This window comes from Heterodontus francisci, chromosome 6 (assembly GCF_036365525.1).
Source record: "Heterodontus francisci isolate sHetFra1 chromosome 6, sHetFra1.hap1, whole genome shotgun sequence".
NCBI lineage: Eukaryota > Metazoa > Chordata > Chondrichthyes > Heterodontiformes > Heterodontidae > Heterodontus > Heterodontus francisci.
Window position 1 is genome coordinate 37850649 of NC_090376.1, and position 18531 is coordinate 37869179.

The following is an 18531-nucleotide window of genomic DNA, read 5'->3' on the forward strand; positions in this document are numbered from 1 at the left end:
GGAAGTGGCAGCAGTTTGCCTTCACTTTCAATGCAGCCCTGGGGAAAGCCAAAAGAGAGCGGGATCACATCGGTATCTTAACCTGACATCAATTTCCGGGACTTTTCGACCCTGCTCGCCCCTGAACCTGCCTCCAATGGGCTGGGAAAATTCTGCTCTTGGTCTCAGCTGTAAACAGGCAGTAAATCCTGAAGTCAGTGTTATTAATATTCTGCAGTGTTTGATCAGTGATTTCCAAAACCGTGAGAGAAGTAGGAGGCCCAGGATTTCCAAATGTTCTTGTCAGCCATAGAGTGAAAATCATGATTTTTTTGCCTCAGTAGTCGATTGGAGTTCTTACTAACTAAACTTTGTAGCCTGTGAAAATGTTTGTCGGTTGAGCCTATTCTATGCTCTTTGGCTAGAACTCTAAAGCTAGCAATGATTAACACATGAAACAAATGAAGTATATTTCAGTACTTTGTTGCATGTGGAGGCCAAAAGATACTTTTACATCACAGGTCAGTTTGGGGAGAGCAAGCTCATTCAGCCTCTTTGTAGCATTCTCCCTCCCATTTATATTTCCAACCTTGTCATTCTCCATCAGGCACCAAGTAAAAATTGAGCCAGTAAATCTATAAGTAGCTGACAAGGTCTCGAAAAATTGTAGTTCACCACTACTGCCAGCAAAATGCAAATGAAGCAGCATATATCATGAGAAAATTGGATATTTGTAAGTGACTTCTGTTTTTAAATGTAAGAGTGTTTTTTAACCTTTGTTAGGAAAGACAGCATTCATCTTCGCATTAGGAGATGGATATTAATATGGAATCTTCAGAGTCGTTGCTTGCATTGTAGAGAAAGAAGGAAGTATACACATGCAGAAATCCTGAAAAGAGAAAGGGAGAGAGAAAAGAGCCAGAATTTAGGGGAATTAAATCCCTGCCCCAAAATATCTTGTTGAGTTTAAAACATTGAGTTCACTAAAGTGTTGGTAAATTTGTCTACTGATAAATTGTGTCCTTTAATCAGATATTATATATTATAAATGGATTGTTTGCTGCGTGTCGATCGTCTTTCTTAGATGGAAGAATGCCAACCACCTGATCAGATATTATGTACCTGTTGGAGCACAGGAGGCCCTGTTTGTGCATATTCAATCCGCTCATAAAAAAATGCAATCTTTGAAGTCTCAAGATAAATAAAAGCAGAACAAAAGATCTCTGATTCAGTTAATTTACTGATTAGCCATTTAGTTATCTTCTCAAAATAATCCTAGAATGGTGTCTGAGGCTGACCACGGGCTGAATTTTGGATTCCCGGTGGGACCGGAGGCAGGAAGACCTGAAAATTGGCATCGGAGAGCAGCATGCCTAGTTGCTGGCATATTCCCGCCTCCAGACCATTTTCGTTTTTTTAATATTCATTCATGGGATGTGGGCATCGCTGGCTAGGGCAGCATTTATTGCCCAGCCTTAATTGCCCTTGAGAAGGTGGTGGTGAGCTGCCTTCTTGAACCACTGCAGTCTATGTAGGGTAGGTACTCCCACAGTGCTGTTGGGAAGGGAGTTCCAGGATTATGACCCAGCAACAGTGAAGGAGCGAAGATATAGTTCCAAGTCAGGATGGTGTGTGACTTGGAGGGGAAGTTGCAGGTGGTGGTGTTCCCAGGCATTTGCTGCCCTTGTCCTTCCAGATGGTAGAGGTCACGGGTTTTGGAAGGTGCTGTCTAAGGAGCCTTGGTGTGTTGCTGCAGTGCATCTTTTAGACAGTACACACTCCTGCCACTGTGCGTCGGTGGTGGAGGGAGTGAATGTTTGTAGATGGGGTGACAATCAAGCGGGCTGCTTTGTCCTGGATGGTGTTGATCTTCTTGAGTGTTGTTGGGGCTGCACCCATCCAGGCAAGTGGAGAGTATTCCATCACACTCCTGACTTGTGCATTGTAGATGGTGGACAGGCTTTGGGGAGTCAGGAGATGAGTCACCACCGACAGGATTCCTAGCCTCTGACCTGCTCTTGTAGCCACAGTATTTATATGGCTACTCCAGTTCAGGTTCTGGTCAATGGTAGCCCCTAGGATGTTGATAGTGGGGGATTCAGCGATGGGAATGCCATTGAATGTCAAGGGGAGATGGTTAGATTCTCTCTTGTTGGAGATAGTCATTGCCTGGCACTTGTGTGGCACAAATGTTACTTGCCACTTATCAGCCCAAGCCTGGATATTGTCCAGGTCTTGCTGCATTTCTACATGGACTGCTTCAGTATCTGAGGAGTCGCAAATGGTGCTGAAAATTGTGCAATCATCAGCAAACATCCCCACTTCTGACCTTATGATTGAAGGAAGGTCATTGAAGCGGCTGAAGATGGTTGGGCCTAGGGCACTACCCTAAGGAACTCCTGCAGTGATGTCCTGAAGCTCAGATGCCTGACATCCAACAACCACAACCATCGTCCTTTGGTATGACTCCATCCAGCAGAGAGTTATTCCCCTGATTCCCATTGACTTCAGTTTTTCTAGGGCTCCTTGATGCCATACTCGGTCAAATGCTGCCTTGATGTCAAGGGCAGTCACTCTCACCTCACCTCTTGAGTTCAGCTCTTTTGTCCATGTTTGAACCAAGGCTGTAATGAGGTCAGGAGCTGAGTGGCCCTGGCAGAACCCAAACTGAGCATCACTGAGCAGGTTATTGCTAAGCAAGTGCTGCTTGATGGCACTGTTGATGACATCTTCCATCACTTTACTGAAGATTGAGAGTAGGCTGATGGGGTGGTAATTGGCCGGGCTGGACTTGTCCTGCTTTTTTTGTACAGGACATACTTGGGCAATACGAGGCAGAGCTGGTGGGTGATGGCTTCCCGCGCACAAGTGGCGGTACTCTATTAGGTCAATTAAATAATGTATTAAGGCCACTCAGCAGAAGCCGACTGGAGCTTTTCCGTCAGCTTGCGGGCATCCCACTGAGGCTGAAACATGACCAGGCAATGGAGGCAGGCTCCCAGTGGCAGACCGGAGTGGGGGGGGCAGAGCTCCATTCCACCCCCCCAACCCCCTCCCTTGCTGCCACAGGTGTGGCCACTGGCCGTCCAGTGAAGGGGATGCCCCTCCATGATGATGGCCTGGCAGCTGTGGCCTTTTTAAATTAAAAACTTTTTTTACCTTGTCTTCAGAGGGCACCTCCATCTTGAGATGCTCTCCCTCTCTCTCTCTTTCTTACATGCATCTGCAGCTCCCACATAGGTCGGTGGGGCTGCCGATGTGTCATTGCTAGAGGGCATCCCATTGGTCCCCAAGTCTTCTGAGTCCATCCACCTTCTTTAATTGGATGATTCCCTGACCATTAAATGGTCATCCCTACAAAAACTGTGTCGGGCATCCGATGCCAACGCAAAGCAGGGTCATGACCCGAAAGTTCACTCGATGCCAGGGTCCCGACCCCAAAACAAAAATCTAGCCCCCGGGTCTATGCGTAACTCTTTGAGTGCTAAGGGTGCGCTATTATTACAATTAACAATATTACTGTAGTAATACATGCCTTAACCCACTGCTGATTTTCATCCTTTATCAAAGTCAGTGTTGAAAATGTTAATGATTATTTGTATATTTAATAGCCTTCAAAAAGGCCTTCAGTTTGTAGAGTATTTTAAGTGAATCACAGTGTGATCTTTCCCTTTTAAGAATAGAATTGTTTCAGAAAATTACAATCTTAGAGGTTGTGGTTACAGTAGGAGGCGTACAATTTCAGCAGCGGGTAAATGTTCCCTCTACTTTCAGGAGGTTCTGAAAAAAGAAATAGCAAGTAGAAAACGAGAATATCTTTGATGTTCGCAACAGAGTAAATGAGGAAAAGCTGTTTCTTGTGGCAGAGGGATTGGTAACCAGAGGACACTGAGTTAAGGTAATTGGCAAAAGAACCAGAGGCAACATGAGGAAAAGAAAATTTACGTAGTGAGTTGTTTTGATCTGGAATGCACTACCTAAAAGGGTGGTGTTAGTAGATTCAATAATGGCTTTCAAAAGGGAATTGGATAAATGCTTGAACAGGAAAAATTTGCTGGGCAATTGAGAAAGAGCAGAGGAGTGTGCCTAATTGGATAGGTTTTTCAAAGAGCCAGCACAGGCACAATGGGCCAAATGTCCTCCTTCTGTGCGATATCATTCTATGCTTCTATGAACAGTAAAACATACAGAAACTGTGTTTGCTGTGATCTGAGGTGATTGTTCCTGATGGTATTGAAGTTATTGACCAGATAACACAGCTTTGTGGAACTGAGATTGGGTTTGCATTTAGGCCTACAATTGCTGCTTTGTTAGCAGTTACTATTTTGGTCTTCAAAAAAATGAAAAGGAATTTAAATGTAACATTTTTGAAACCATTTTATGAGCCTAAAACTGGTGCAACAATAGCCAATTCAGCCTGATCTGCATGGGCATTTGGGCTACTGCTAAATTGGCTGGGGCTTTTTTATTAGTCATCCCTGGCTGCTGCCTGAAATGAGTGCAAGCCTCATTTCACTTTTTAAATTGACTTGTGTGTCCACTTCAGACCCGAATTGTTAAATTTGTTTGGCCAACTCCAGGTCTTGGGTAGCCTAACCAGATGTCTTTAAAAGATTGCTGGAGACTGCATAAAAAAAGTTTCAAAACTTCTAAGAGCATAATTTTAATGGAGTCTGAAGGAGTAGGAGTGCTCCTCATGACTCCACAAAACAACAGCTGGCACACCCTTTTGGCACACCCTTTCCCCTCTCCCAAACATTTGCCTGCCTCCCAGACTTTATCTACGGGCCTTGGCACGGATGACATTGATAAAAACCTGACCAGTCAGCTGCATTAGTTGACGAGCACAGCTCATCTGAATTGTTATGCTGAGGCCCAAGAATGAACTTAATTCAGTTCTGATGCGCCATCACTGCTGGATTTTTTAAATTCATTCATGGGATGTGGGCGTCACTGGCGAGGCGAGCAATTATTGCCCATCCCTAATTGCCCTTGAGAAGGCAGTGGTGAGCTGCCTTCTTGAACCGCTGCAGTCCATGTGAGGTAGGTACACCCAAAGTGTTGTTAGGAAGGGAGTTCCAGGATTTTGACCCAGCAACAGAGAAGGAACGGCGATATAGTTCCAAGTCAGGATGGCGTGTGACTTGGAGGGGAACTTGCAAGTGGTGGTGTTCCCATGCATTTTCTGCCCTTGTTCTTCTAGTTGGTAGAGGTTGTGGGTTTGGAAGGTGCTGTCTAAGGAGCCTTGGTGTGTTGCTGCAGTGCACCTTGTAGATGGTACAAGCTGCTGCCACTATGCGTCGGTGGTGGAGGGAGTGAACGTTTGTAGATGGGGTGCCAATCAAGCGGGCTGCTTTGTCCTGGATGGTGTCCAGCTTCTTGAGTGTTGTTGGAGCTGCACCCATCCAGGAAAGTGGAGAGTATTCCATCTTACTGCTGACTTGTGCCTTGTAGATGGTGGACAGGCTTTGGGGAGTCAGGAGTTGAGTGACTCACCACAGGATTCCTAGCCTCTGACCTGCTCTTGTCGCCGCAGTATTTATATGGCTACTCCAGTTCAGTTTCTGGTCAATGGTAGCCTCTAGGATGTTGATCGTGGGGGATTCAGCGATGGTAAGACCATTGAATGTCAAGGGGAGGTGGTTAGATTCTCTCTTGTTGGAGATGGTCTATGCCTGGCATTTGTGTGGCGTGAATGTTACTTGCCACTTATTGGCCCAAGACTGGATATTGTCCAAGTCTTGCTGCATTTCTACACGGACTGCTTCAGTATCTGAGGAGTCACAATGGTGCTGAACATTGTGCAATCATCAGCGAACATCCCCACTTCTGACCTTATGATTGAAGGAAGGTCATTGAAGCAGCTGAAGATGGTTGGGCCAAGGGCACTACCCTGAGGAACTCCTGCAGTGATGTCCTGGAGCTCAGATGATTGACCTCCAACAACCACAACCATCTTCCTTTGTGCTCGGTATGACTCCAGCCAGCGGAGGGTTTTCCCCCTGATTCCCATTGACCTCAGTTTAGCTAGGGCTCCTTGATCCATACTCGGTCAAATGCTGCCTTGAGTCAAGGGCAGTCACTCTCACCTCACCTCTTGAGTTCAGCTCTTTTGTCCATGTTTGAACCAAGGCTGTAACGAGGTCAGGAGCTGAGTGGCCCTGGCAGAACCCAAACTGAGCGTCACTGAGCAAGTTATTGCTAAGCAAGTGCCGCTTGATGGCACTGTTGATGACTCCTTCCATCACTTTACTGAAGATTGAGAGTAGGCTGATGGGGCGGTAATTGGCCAGGTTGGACTTGTCCTGCTTTTTGTGTACAGGACATACCTGGGCAATTTTCCACATTGCAGGGTAGAAGGCAGTGTTGTAGCTGTACTGAAACAGCTTGGCTAGGTGCGCGGCATGTTCTGGAGCACAGGTCTTCAGTACTATTGCTGGAATATTGTCAGGGCCCATAGCCTTTGCAGTATCCAGTGCCTTCAGTCGTTTCTTGATATCACGTGGAGCGAATCAAATTTTTTTTGGGATGTTAAAGAATTTAGGCTACTGTCCTGATCATTTACAACCAGAATTTTATTTTCTTGTTACAAGAAAATCTAAAAGTAAGAAATGATCTGGATGCATACTGCAGAAATAAGTGGGCCACGTAAGCGCTTGTTTTTTCAGCTATAACACGTCAACTGAGGCCTCAAGATGGTTGGCAGTAAGCATGCGTATACTTTTGGCCAGAAGTGCATTGCCTGTCAAAATGAGTACTTAACACTTGCTTCAACCATGGGTAAGTTTTTTTTTGTTTATGGGATGTGGGTGTCGCTGGCTAGGCCAGCATTTATTGCTCATCCCTAATTGTTCTTGAGAAGGTGGTGGTAGTCTATTTGCATATGCACATGAAGTGCCTAACTCCTGTTTGAGTTTGCCACTGCAACATTGGTTTATCCTGCAGCACCCATCTCTGGTTGCTTTCATGGAAACCAGCCCTACATAATGCCTGGAGCTAGGAGGAACATAAAGCCCCCAAGCACTCCCCCCTGTGATAACATCCCAACCCCTCCACCCTGGTCACTGATCCCTCTCCTTGGCTTTTACTTATTTGAGGACCATTGTGGTGCTAGCAGAGGCCCAATCTTCCACCTGCAAGTTCCCCTCCAAGCCACACACCATCCTGACTTGGAACTATATCGCCATACCTTCACTGTCACTGGGTCAAAATCCTGGAACTCCATTCCTGACAGCACTGTTGGTGTACCTGCCCCACATGGACTGCAGCAGTTCAAGAAGGCAGCTCGCCACCAGCTTCTCAAAGGCAATTAGGAATGGGCAATAAATGCTGGTCTTGCCAGCGACGCCCACATACGAATGAAAAAAATCTTTGTACTGTCTTCTCCAGAGGCTTCGCCCAACAACACAATATCTGGTGCTCCTCAGGCCTCGCCATTGTGCCCCAGGGAACCATTCAGATGTAGTAGTGCTTTTTGAAACATTTTGTGGTGTATGAGCAAAGAGTCAATTTTGTCAGCATGATCTACATGCATGAGAAACGCCTCCTTCTGGCCTAACATCAATAGCACCTGTGTTTTCAATGGCTGGTGAACAGATGGTATAATAGCTGTAAATAATGATTTTCTTCTGTAAGACTTCAATGTTCTCTGGTAGTCTGAGAATGAACATTCATGCTACATGATGACTAATGTGTGGATGCCTCTGTGCTTTACAGATGCAAAAACTTGGCAAATTATCTATTTGGCTTGGTAATAGGCAGCAGAAGGTATGATAAATGTTAAAAAAGTGTCTTGAGGCAGTCACTAGATGAATTCTGCAGATATAAAAAAATGAACTGAAGAATGCCAAATGGATTTTAATGAAGATAAATTAAATCAATATTTATTAGAACAAGAATCATTAAATAGGATTTAGACAGACAGATGGAAGATGAAATTCAACTTGGAGAAATGCAAACCGCTTGACAAATCCCAGGAAGGGACTATTGCTTAAATGAAAAGAAAATAATATGCATGGAAAACAAAAAAATACCTGGGCGTCCTGGTTGATTTTAAAAAATTGAAGGAATCACAATAATGCACGGCAGCTTTGATTAAAGCAAATCAGATGTTGGGGTGTAATAAAAGGTAATACAGCTGACAAAAGTAAGTATTAGGCCCTTTGCATATGTCAATGACTGAACTAACGCTTGTTTTAGGCCCCCTGGCAGAAATTGCTTTGGGATGAGCAGAGCAGCATTTTGCAGCCTAAGTGATGGCTGCCAGCGAAAGGTGAGGTTAATCACTCCTATGGGGCCAGGAGGAGCAGAGTCCTCCTCCAACTCCACAATGTTCTCTCATAGTATCCTATGTTCCTACATTCCTATGTTTGAGTTAATGCAGTTGTCTCTCAAAGTATTCGTAGCATGTGCAGTGAGAAAACTGGAGACTAGCATTATCAGCACCTGTGATTAAGCAGAGCCTTGGGAAAAATGTTTAGGTTGAATCTTGTTAGGTACAAGAGGAAGGATCCTCATTTAGTGAACGCATTAGCAAAGGTAGAAAAAGCTATGAGGAAGTGAGAAATATAAATATTAGAAATAATTTGCACTTATATAGCACCTTTCACAGTCTCAGGATTAGAATGAGATACTTTTGAAGTGTATTCACTGTTGTTATGTAGGGAAATGGATCAATCAATTTGTGGATATAGCAAGTTCCCACAAATATCAATGAGATAATGACCAGATAATCCCTTTTGGTGATGTTAGTTGAAGAATAAATATTGGGCAGGACACCAGGGAGAACTTTAAATGGTGCCATGGGATCTTTTACATCCACTTAAACAGATAGGGGCCTTGGTTTAATGTCTCATTGGAAAGACGGCACCTCTAACAGTGTAGCACTCCTTCAGTGCTCCCACAGTAGAGTGTCAGCCTAGATCCTGTGCTCAAGTCTCTGCTGTGGGACTTGAACACACAACCTTCTGATTTAGAGATAAAAGTGCTACCACTGAGGCAAGGCTTACATTAGAATGTTGTAAATGAATCAAGGGCTATCAAAAAATTAAATGAGCAAACCATGAAAAAGAGTAAGGTTTAATGCTCCAAAAGGTTGGAGTCAGAATTAAAGAGAAAGAAAGACTTGTATTTATATAGTGCTTTTCACGACCATTGGATGTCTCGAAGCAATTTACAGCCAATGACGTACTTTTTGAAGCATAGTCACTATTTGCGCTCAGCAAACCCATACAAACAGCATTGAGATAATGACCAAATAATGTTTTTTTTTGTGATGTTGATTGAGGGAAAAATATTGGCCAGGACAACAGGGATAACTCCCCTGCTCTTCTTCGAAATAGTGCCATAGGATGTTTTACAGTCACCTGAGCAGGCAGATGGGCCCTCAGTTTAACAACTCATCCGAAAGACAGCACCTGTGACAGTGCAGAACTCCCTCAGTACTCACAATCCATACCCTGGAGCTAATGTAGGATTCCTGTAACAAAAATTCCAACATCTGTTTGCTCAGATAGGTAAACTTAACCTTTGAAGGAAGCCGAAGGTCCAAGGAGGATAGCGATGGCTATGATTCACCCTATTTTCTTGGAAACCCGTGCTGTGCTGAGGCGAATCTGCCAGAGGTGGGTCTAAGAGGCAGCTGCAGCCCAAGAAAAGCCTCCCAGATATGAGCAGCAGCATCTGAGAATGCAACAAAGAGCACAGATGCAGCACCGAGTATATAGAACTTGCAGACATACCTGCAGATGTCTGAGCAAAACCACCGGAATAGACTACGGCTGTCCGGAGAGGCTGTCGCAGACCTCTGCGCATTGCTTAGTGATGATTTGCAACCAATGGGTTTTGGTGGTCACCCTATGCCTGTGGCCCAAAACTTTTATACCTCTGGATCATTCCAGGGATCCACTAGGGACATGTGTGGGGTCTCTCAATATGCAGCACGCCCTGCATCAAGGAGGTGACCAATGCTGTGTTCAGGAAGCTGGTGACTATATGCGCTACAGGACAGACCCTGAGAGTCAGGTCAAGAGGGCCAGTGGATTTGGGGCCATTACTGGATTCCCACAGGTCCAAGGCTTGATCTACTGCATGCATGTGACCATCAAAGCTCCCACAGACCAACCACTCATGTTCATCAACAGGGAGGGTTTTCATTCCATTAATGTACAACTTGTATGCGACCACAGAAAGCTTCTTACAAGTGTGTGCCTGCTTCCCGGGAAGCTGCCAAGACTCTTTATACTTCGGCAGTTCTGCCACATTTTTTCACTCCCCCGCTCGCCTTCAAGGGTGGATTCTCAGGGATAAGGACTACCCATTGAGGATATGGTTTTTGCTACCTGTAAGGAATCTCAGCAATGATGCAGAAGAGCGATACAACTCCTGCCACTGCTCCACCAGAGTGACCATCGAGCAGGCCATTGGTATTCTGAAGATGCGGTTCCACTGCCTCGATAGATCTGGTGGAGACCTTCAGTATGCCCCACAGAGGGTAGGGCACATGGTTGTGGTGTGCTGCGTTCTACATAACATAGCACTACAGAAGGGGAGGCCTTGCAAGAGGATGACATGTGGGAGTATGAGACTTCCTTTGACAAAGAGGACACGGAGGGCGCACAAGGCCAAGCAGCATTGGAAGATCCTAGCACAGTGATGGAGGGCAGCATGCAAGCGAGGCAAGGCAGAGCCTTATAATGGAGAGTTTCCAAAATCCATGACTTGCAATAAATATACTCACCCTTGTGCATTTTCTGCATCTGTACTATCTAGCCCTCCAGCATTAATGACAACATCCAATTCAGCCCATGTGGCAACATTCATGTAATGAAATTAACATGCCAATAAGCATGATTATGATGTCAGTGCTTACTTTGCCAATGTAGTAAGGCGTTTGAGGGCATTGCAGTAGTTACAATCACACCATGGTGGAATGCTGTTATCCATCAATGGAGGCTAAGGATTTGAACCAACGAATTTTTAATTACATTCAACATGAGATATCTATTGCACCCGTGAATACCCATGTGTGTCAGGGTCTCTTATACGTTTGTGTGTGCTCCTGCATGGTACGTCCCCTGCGACAGAGCTGGACTAGAGGCAGGCTGCTGATCATGATGCCCCTTGGCTTGGGATGACTTCGGCGGGCGTCCTCTGGGTGCCTGAAGCCCGGAGGTCTCTAGCTGCCTGCAGGCTTCCTGCACTGGTCCAGGAGTGCAGTCAGGTGTTGTAGATGCTGGAGTTTGGCTCACTGGCTGAGGGGATGAGGAGCTCATGTGAACACTCAAATCGCCCTGAGTGGATTCCCGAGATGTGGAGCGCATCCTCTCCTCCTCCCTCTCGAGGCTCCTTGGAGCCTCCCTGTTTACCAGAGAAGTACTTGGAGCTGGAATATTCTCCTGCCTCCTGGTCCTTCTCTCTCACCCTGCTACTGCTGAGTGGACCTCATGGGCAAGGCGAGGGTTTGCAGGTCATGGCATATCTGTGGAATGTGGCTTTCCAAGAGGGTGACCATCCTATCGATGGATGAAGCCATGCGCTCATATGCCTGGGACATGGCAGCAGTTATTGCATGGATGTACGCCCCCACTATTTGCTCAAGGCCACTTGGGGCCTCTGGCATCTCCGCCAGATGTTGCCTTATTTCTCCTTGCAACTCCAGAATGCCCTGTGCTGCCAAAACCAGAGGCTCATCATCAACCTGGCGCTCAGCATGAGCCTTGACACCCAGAGTCCTCCGACTGTCAGAGGCCACAGCTGTCTCAGCCTCAGTCAGCTGCTCGGGCCCGTGTAGGATACAGATATTGAACATTACCACACGTCAACATCATGGTTGTATGAACATGGGCGCTTCATCAACACCTGGGAATGCTTTGGTCTGACATACTGACTCAACCTGTCATGGGTCTAACTTGCTCTGAGGTATTAACTAGGGAGACTTGATTCACAGTCATCTGCCAGCAATCTGTTATGACCTCCCTGTCTTTGAAATGGCAGTGGCACCCATGTGGCATACCGTGTAGTGACAACCAGATCACAACAAGCAATTTTGGAACATGCCACTTACCTTTGCTGAACGCAAGAGGTCATTGACCTTCTTCCTACACTGGACCAGTTTCGTCAGGTGACCCATGGATACTCACCTCCTCCGCAATCTCTGTCCAGGCTTACTTGGTCAGGTGAGAGGACCTTTCCTTGCCGTCACTGGGGAAAAGGACCTCCTGCCTTCTCCTTGAAACCTGGAGGAGAATAAACAGGGAGGCATCACTGAACCTTGGAGCCAACCTTGCTCGGACCTCTGACATGATCAGAAGGATGGCCAGTGCGGCGGCTTGCTGAGCTTTAACTTTTTGGAACAGCACAGAAGTGTTGCTTCAGTAAGCTTCTGTAGAAAGCAGGGAGACAGTGAATGCAGGGCTGGCAGGCTTTTAAAGATGGCACCAGCAACTGGTCCTACATCAGGTGATGCCGTGAATACCATCGCCATTTCCACCTCCACAACATAGTTTGGGGGGTGATGGCCGCCTCCATAATGTAAAATGGCCACCTACTGCGTAATCACGGCGCAGCCAATTACAGGACAAGTGGGACCATTTGCCATTTTGCACACCCACCGCTGCTCCCAGCAGCGTGATCAAAAGAGTCAGCCCCAGCTGTGTGGGCAGTATAAAATGAAGCAGCTACTTACCTGCTAGTAACTCAACCCTTCCCAACATTTTTTTTTTATTCAGTCATGGGATGTGGGCGTCGCTGGCCAGGCCAGCATTTATTGCCCATCCCTAATTGCCTTTCAGAAGGTAGTGGTGAGCTGCCTTCTTGAACCACTACAGTCTATTTGGGGTAGGTACACCCACAGTGCTGTTAGGAAGGGAGTTCCAGGATTTTGACCCAGTGACAGTGAAAGAATGGCAATATCGTTCCAAGTCAGGATGGTGTGTAACTTGGAGGGGAAGTTGCAGGTGGTGGTGTTCCCATCGATTTGCTGCCCTTGTCCTCCTAGTTGGTAGAGGTTACAGGTTTGGAAAGTGCTGTCTAAGGAGCCTTGGTGCTTTGCTGCAGTGCATCTTGTGGATGGTACACACTGCTGCCACTGTGCGTCGGTGGTGGAGGGAATGAATGTTTGTGGATGGGGTGCCAATCAAGTGGGCTGCTTTGTCCTGGATGGTGTCGAGCTTCTTGAGTGTTGTTGGAGCTGCACCCATCCAGGCAAGCGGAGAGTATTCCATCACACTCCTGACTAGTGCCTTGTAGATGGTGGACAGACTTTGGGGAGTCAGGAGGTGAGTTACTCGCCTCAGGCTTACTAGCCTCTGACCTGCTCTTGTAGCCATGGTATTTATATTAGTTTCTGGTCAATGGTAGCCCCTAGGATGTTGATAGTGGGGGATTCAGCGATGGTAATGCCATTGAATGTCAAGGGGAGATGGTTAGATTCTCTCTTGTTGGAGATGGTCATTGCCTGACACTTGTGTGGCACAAATGTTACTTGCCACTTCTCAGCCCAAGCCTGGATATTGTCCAAGTCTTGCTGCATTGCCGATTTTAACCTGTAGGTGGATGAGGTGCCCACCCAATTTAAGCAAATTGAGGTCCTATCACATCAAAAGAACCCCAATTGCATTTTACTGTGGCCTGAGCAGTGAAGTCAGTGAGACTTTTCTGCCGGCTAAAGTAGGTCTGCAGTTGATCTGCAAAGGGAAGAGGCAATAGGCTCTCCTCAAGGTAAATGAAGGCTTTGTCAGGCCAGGGAGAGCAGGAATTCTCTACAAGGAAAGTTATGGCATCCACTGCCCTGGAGTGCACCCATACCCCTCTCCCCCACCACCTTCCCTCCCACAAAATGGTCCCAAAACTTTCACCCCATGATTTACTTGCTTGTTTGCGAGCCTTCCCCCAGTCAGCTTTCTGCCTTATACAGCACAGAAATGGGCCCCTCAGCCCACCTGTTTTGGGTCAACAACTAACTGGCAGTGTGTAGATGAGGCTTGAAACTTAAGGTAATCCAGGCCACAAACTCAGGCCAGCCTGTCTCCCCGACCACCCGAGATCTGCTTGAAGTTAAGATCAACTCCCCTATTCACCTTCTCTTCAGCTTTACAACATTGGTCATGGACCTTCAACATTTCTTGTCCAGCAACTCCCATGTTTTTCTTCTGTTCCACCACCTTTAGAGGATAACCCTGCAAGGTATAGGCCTGGAATTTCCATTACTAGCATCTATCATGCTACATTTATTGATTTTTGAAGGACATCCATCACATCCAGGCCCATTCCCCAATGTGTCTAAATTAGCCTGCAATCGACTTATTTTGTAAAAGTCCTAACTCCCACACATACTTTTGTGTCATTGGAAAACTTAAGGATTATACTACAGATACTTTCCTCCAAACTATTGATCAGCATGATGAATATCCTTACCATGAAGATTGCGACAATTGATGATCATTCTCACGTACAAGAATACAGCCCAATTCACAATCCATCTTAAAATGCTACCACCAATCTCACAGGACTCAATCTTACCAAGCAGCCTCTTGTACAGCAATTCATTGAAGGTTTTCTGACTGATGATGTTTTGCTGTTAGTCCTGCCTCTTTCAGTGACACCTGCACAGATGGAAGTGCAAGCAAAACGTGCCCACTTCTCCCTTCATCAGAAATGTCAATGGTGTAACTGGGACTTCCCCAAAGACTGGCCCACCTGTCCATCAGGAGTGTTCCTCAAGGCCCCGAAGGAAAGTTGCTGCCTTCCCTGCCTGGATTTTCTCTGACGAGACAATCCTGAAACCCTCTCTGCATCACTTATCTGCAAGCTAGCTCTTTCCCTGCCAGTACCCACTGTCCATTCCAGATAGGAAGTGGATTGACAACATTTAAAATGAGGCTCATGTGTTAAAATTTCCTGCAACTTAATCTTAGGCCAGCGAGTGCATTTCTCACCCCACCCAGCTGAATCCCACTTTAGGTTAGTACCCACTCTCCGTTACGGACAGGAAGTGGATTGACAACAGTTCTGATGAAGGGTCACTGACTTGAAACATTAACTCTGCTTCTCTCTCCACAGATGCTGCCAGACCTGCTGAGTATTTCCAGCATTTCTTGTTTTTATTTCAGATTTCCAACATCTGCGGTATTTTGCTTTTATTTTAGAGAGATATGGAGGTCTGGTTTGCAAAGCACTGGGTACTGTTAATGTGTCAATTTGTTTCCTGATATTGTACCTGCTCAGAAAGTGTTTGTTTCTTTACATTGATGCTGTTGCTGTGGATGTGGCAGTCTGCCTGATGAAGGTGTGAGTAGCAGTTGGAACCAATGCATTGGAATACCAATATGCGGCATTACAGCGTGGGTGGGTGCAAGTCTGATCTTGTCACTCTCCTAAGTTATCAATCTCTTTTGTTCTGTGCAAAGAAATCTGATAGAACCGAGGCATTACCCTGGGAGGGAGGGAAAATCCTATGGGCTGTCTGTGCAGGGTGCTCTTCCCATGAGCTTTCAGAATATAAAAAGGATATCATTTGTTTTAAATTAAGATATTTTAAATAGAGGCAACATGATGATTTCATCAGATAATTGTTGTGCTCTAACAAACTGATTCATTGGTTGATATCCTTCAAAATATTCAAGTTCGATGAGTTGATTTTAACCTAGAGTGGGATTCAGCTGGCTGGGGTGAGAAATGCACTCGCTGGCCTAAGATTAAGTTGCAGGAAATTTTAACACACGAGCCTCATTTTAAATGTTGTCAATCCACTTCCTGTCTGGAATGGACAGTGGGTACTGGCAGGGAAAGAGCTAGCTTGCAGATAAGTGATGCAGAGAGGGTTTCAGGAGTGTCTCGTCGGAGAAAATCCAGGCAAGGAAGGCAGCAACTTTCTTTCGGGGCCTTGAGGAACACTCCTGATCCTCCTCGCCCCAGGAAGGAAATTTTCTCCTCTACTTGGAGGGCCTTTTCATCCTTCACACCAGCTACTGATCTGCCCCAGCAATGTTGGATCAGCTGACCCTCTCAGGCCACTGTCAGAATAAAATCAGGACCCTTTTGGCATAATAGAACCCTAATTCACATAAATTCATGCTTTAGGTAGACATAGGGTTGCCAACCCTCCAGGGTTACCCTGGAGTCTCTAGGAATTGAAGATCAACCTCCAGGATACTGCTGCAAGTAACCCAGGAGAAAAATCACAGGGGCAGTAAAAAAAAAAGTTTTTCATTTTCTTTGAACTCTTCAATTTATTAATTGTAAAAGTATTGCAGATGGGGGAAAAACACAGTTTGACTGAGAGTAAAGATTAGTCCAATCATGTATCAAAGAGTGTGTTCATGGATAGGCAGCTTATCTGGAGGGTGGACCAGTGGTGGGAGTATCAGGCAGGGTGGTTTGAGGCAGGAGATCATGTGATAAAACCTTCAGCAATATACCCAACCACAGTTGGCAACCCTAGGCAAATGCCTCATCCACTTTCAGAGTCCTGCAGGTGAAAAAGGAAATGTTGCAAAAGGGTCAAGATCAGAGCAGATAAACTGCTCACTTTTTAACAGCCCACCTGCACTGTTTGCACTGGGAGGTTAGGGTTAAAATTGACTGCAGAGTTGCAAAACAAAAATGACAACAGGTCGGGGCCCTGATTCTGCAGATTATGAAGGTGGAGGGCCTTTCTGTATTCAACCTCCATGATCAATTTTATAGCAATTGCTTTCCACTATCCATAATACTGAGAATGGACAAACCAATAATAATGGCTGGGACCATGGTGGTAGTTTATTTATTTAACCGATTTTCATTCATCTTTTTTCTCCTTGGGTCGTTCACAGTAAAGAGGGTGGATAGTGATCATATAACACAGAGCCCAATTCCTACACAACAACACCTTAACACCTATTTCCACACCTCTGTTGTTAGCATTGCTGAAAGCACCAGTTGCTCCATGGAGAGTCTATCTCAGTTTTTTCTTTTTCCCCTTTGTGGTCTCTGCATGGCACTTTCCCTGGCAGCATGACGGAGACTGGAACTCACTGTGTGACAAAATAAACCTGAACCCTACCATTTTGTGGTATGGAAAGTTAGTATTGTTGTGCAATGTGCCTCCATATTAATGTGCTACAAAGCCATGCACTTATAGCTCAATTTCTTCATAAACAAGATTTTCCTTCTTTCCACTTAATATTTGAAGTGATCACAAACGCATCTGGAAAATAATAGTAATTGAATTATCATAATAAAAGTATCAAATTTACTGTAATATGACTCTGTTTAAAAAGTCTTGACAAACATTTAATGCCTTGCACGCATTTTATATCACTGCAGTAGTTATATGTTTTTACGAAGGCATAAGTATTCAGACTGAGCAATACATTCACAACGATTAAAAGAAAAGACTTACTTTGTGCAATGATTTGGCTTTAAAAACATACATAAAATGCTGTAACCAAGTGAGTGAGCAGCACAATCCTAAGTTAGGGTATGACACTTAACACAATCAAAGTTTATTACCCAAAGGCAATTGGTCGTGTAGACTAATTGCCTCCCTTCAGAAGTTTAAAGGATTTTTTTCTGAAATGAAAAAAGGGGCGGGAGAACATTAATCACAAATATGCAAATACAGTCAAAATATCCTGTTCAATCACAGTCGTCAGCTTTAACTTGTTCTGCATGCTTCTTACTATACATCAGACCCACAAGCAGATATTGTTCGCACATAGAAAAGCATGGATAAAATAAAAGTCACTGGTTCAGAGGATGGACTAATGGGAAGTGTTATCTTTTAACTGTGAGTGGTTTCTGTTATATTTCCTTTTGTTTCTGCTTTAAATATTTGAAGTATTTGAAAATACTTTTTTTTTTGTTGTCACTCTAAATGCAGCTGGAATGTAATGTTTTGGCAGACGCTGTAAATCTGTTTCACTTTATTTAAACATGGAATGCTGAGAAAAATATATATTTTTTGGCTTTTACCTCTAAATGTAGTAGCTGTGACGGAAGAAGGCTTATGGTCTGCAGCAACAGGAGCACAGCAGCAACATTAATTGAATACAACAGTGCCCCATGTCGAAACAGATACAGAGTGACTGACACTTATTTTTGATCAGGGTTGTTATATTTTAATGTGCTGCATGTAGCATGATTTGTTGAAAGGTGTGGATTTTTTTTAGAATTAAAAAAGCCAGTATCTTAAAGTATCAAGTCAGAATGTGCCCTAGAATTATAATCTGTATTTTTGCCCCTTTTAATATTTGATGTTGTGTTCAACCTCTCAAGTGTATATTAGCTATAAACCAACTCCGTATTGTGTGGGCCTTTGTAATACTATACAAGTCATCATTTATTTTAACATATAGTTCTATAAAGGATAAAGGGAGATCATTGCTATTGGCTGCTAATTTTAAATTCTCCAGTGACATATAATTACATAAAATTACATAGAAAAAATAACATTAAAAACAGGCCATTTGGACCAAACAGTTTGTGCTGGTGTTTATCCTCCATAAGGACAGTCATTCTAATCTCATATGCCTGCCCTGTGTCTATATCCCTTTATCTCCTTTTTCCTTAAAT

General features: G+C 44.8%; 1 protein-coding gene across 2 annotated transcripts in view; it reads left to right on the forward strand.

Annotated features, from left to right (window-relative positions):
* The window catches only part of stard13b (StAR related lipid transfer domain containing 13b), a 617921-nt gene that overhangs the window by 13863 nt on the left and 585527 nt on the right, over window positions 1-18531 (forward strand). Inside the window, exon 1 of one of the 2 annotated variants that reach the window (XM_068033491.1) lies at window positions 17730-17746. The exons of the other annotated variant lie outside the window; for it this stretch is intronic. The gene's annotated coding sequence lies outside the window, so the exon portion shown is untranslated. Of the gene's footprint in view, window positions 1-17729; window positions 17747-18531 lie in introns of those variants that run through there. 2 annotated transcript variants of the gene reach the window in all.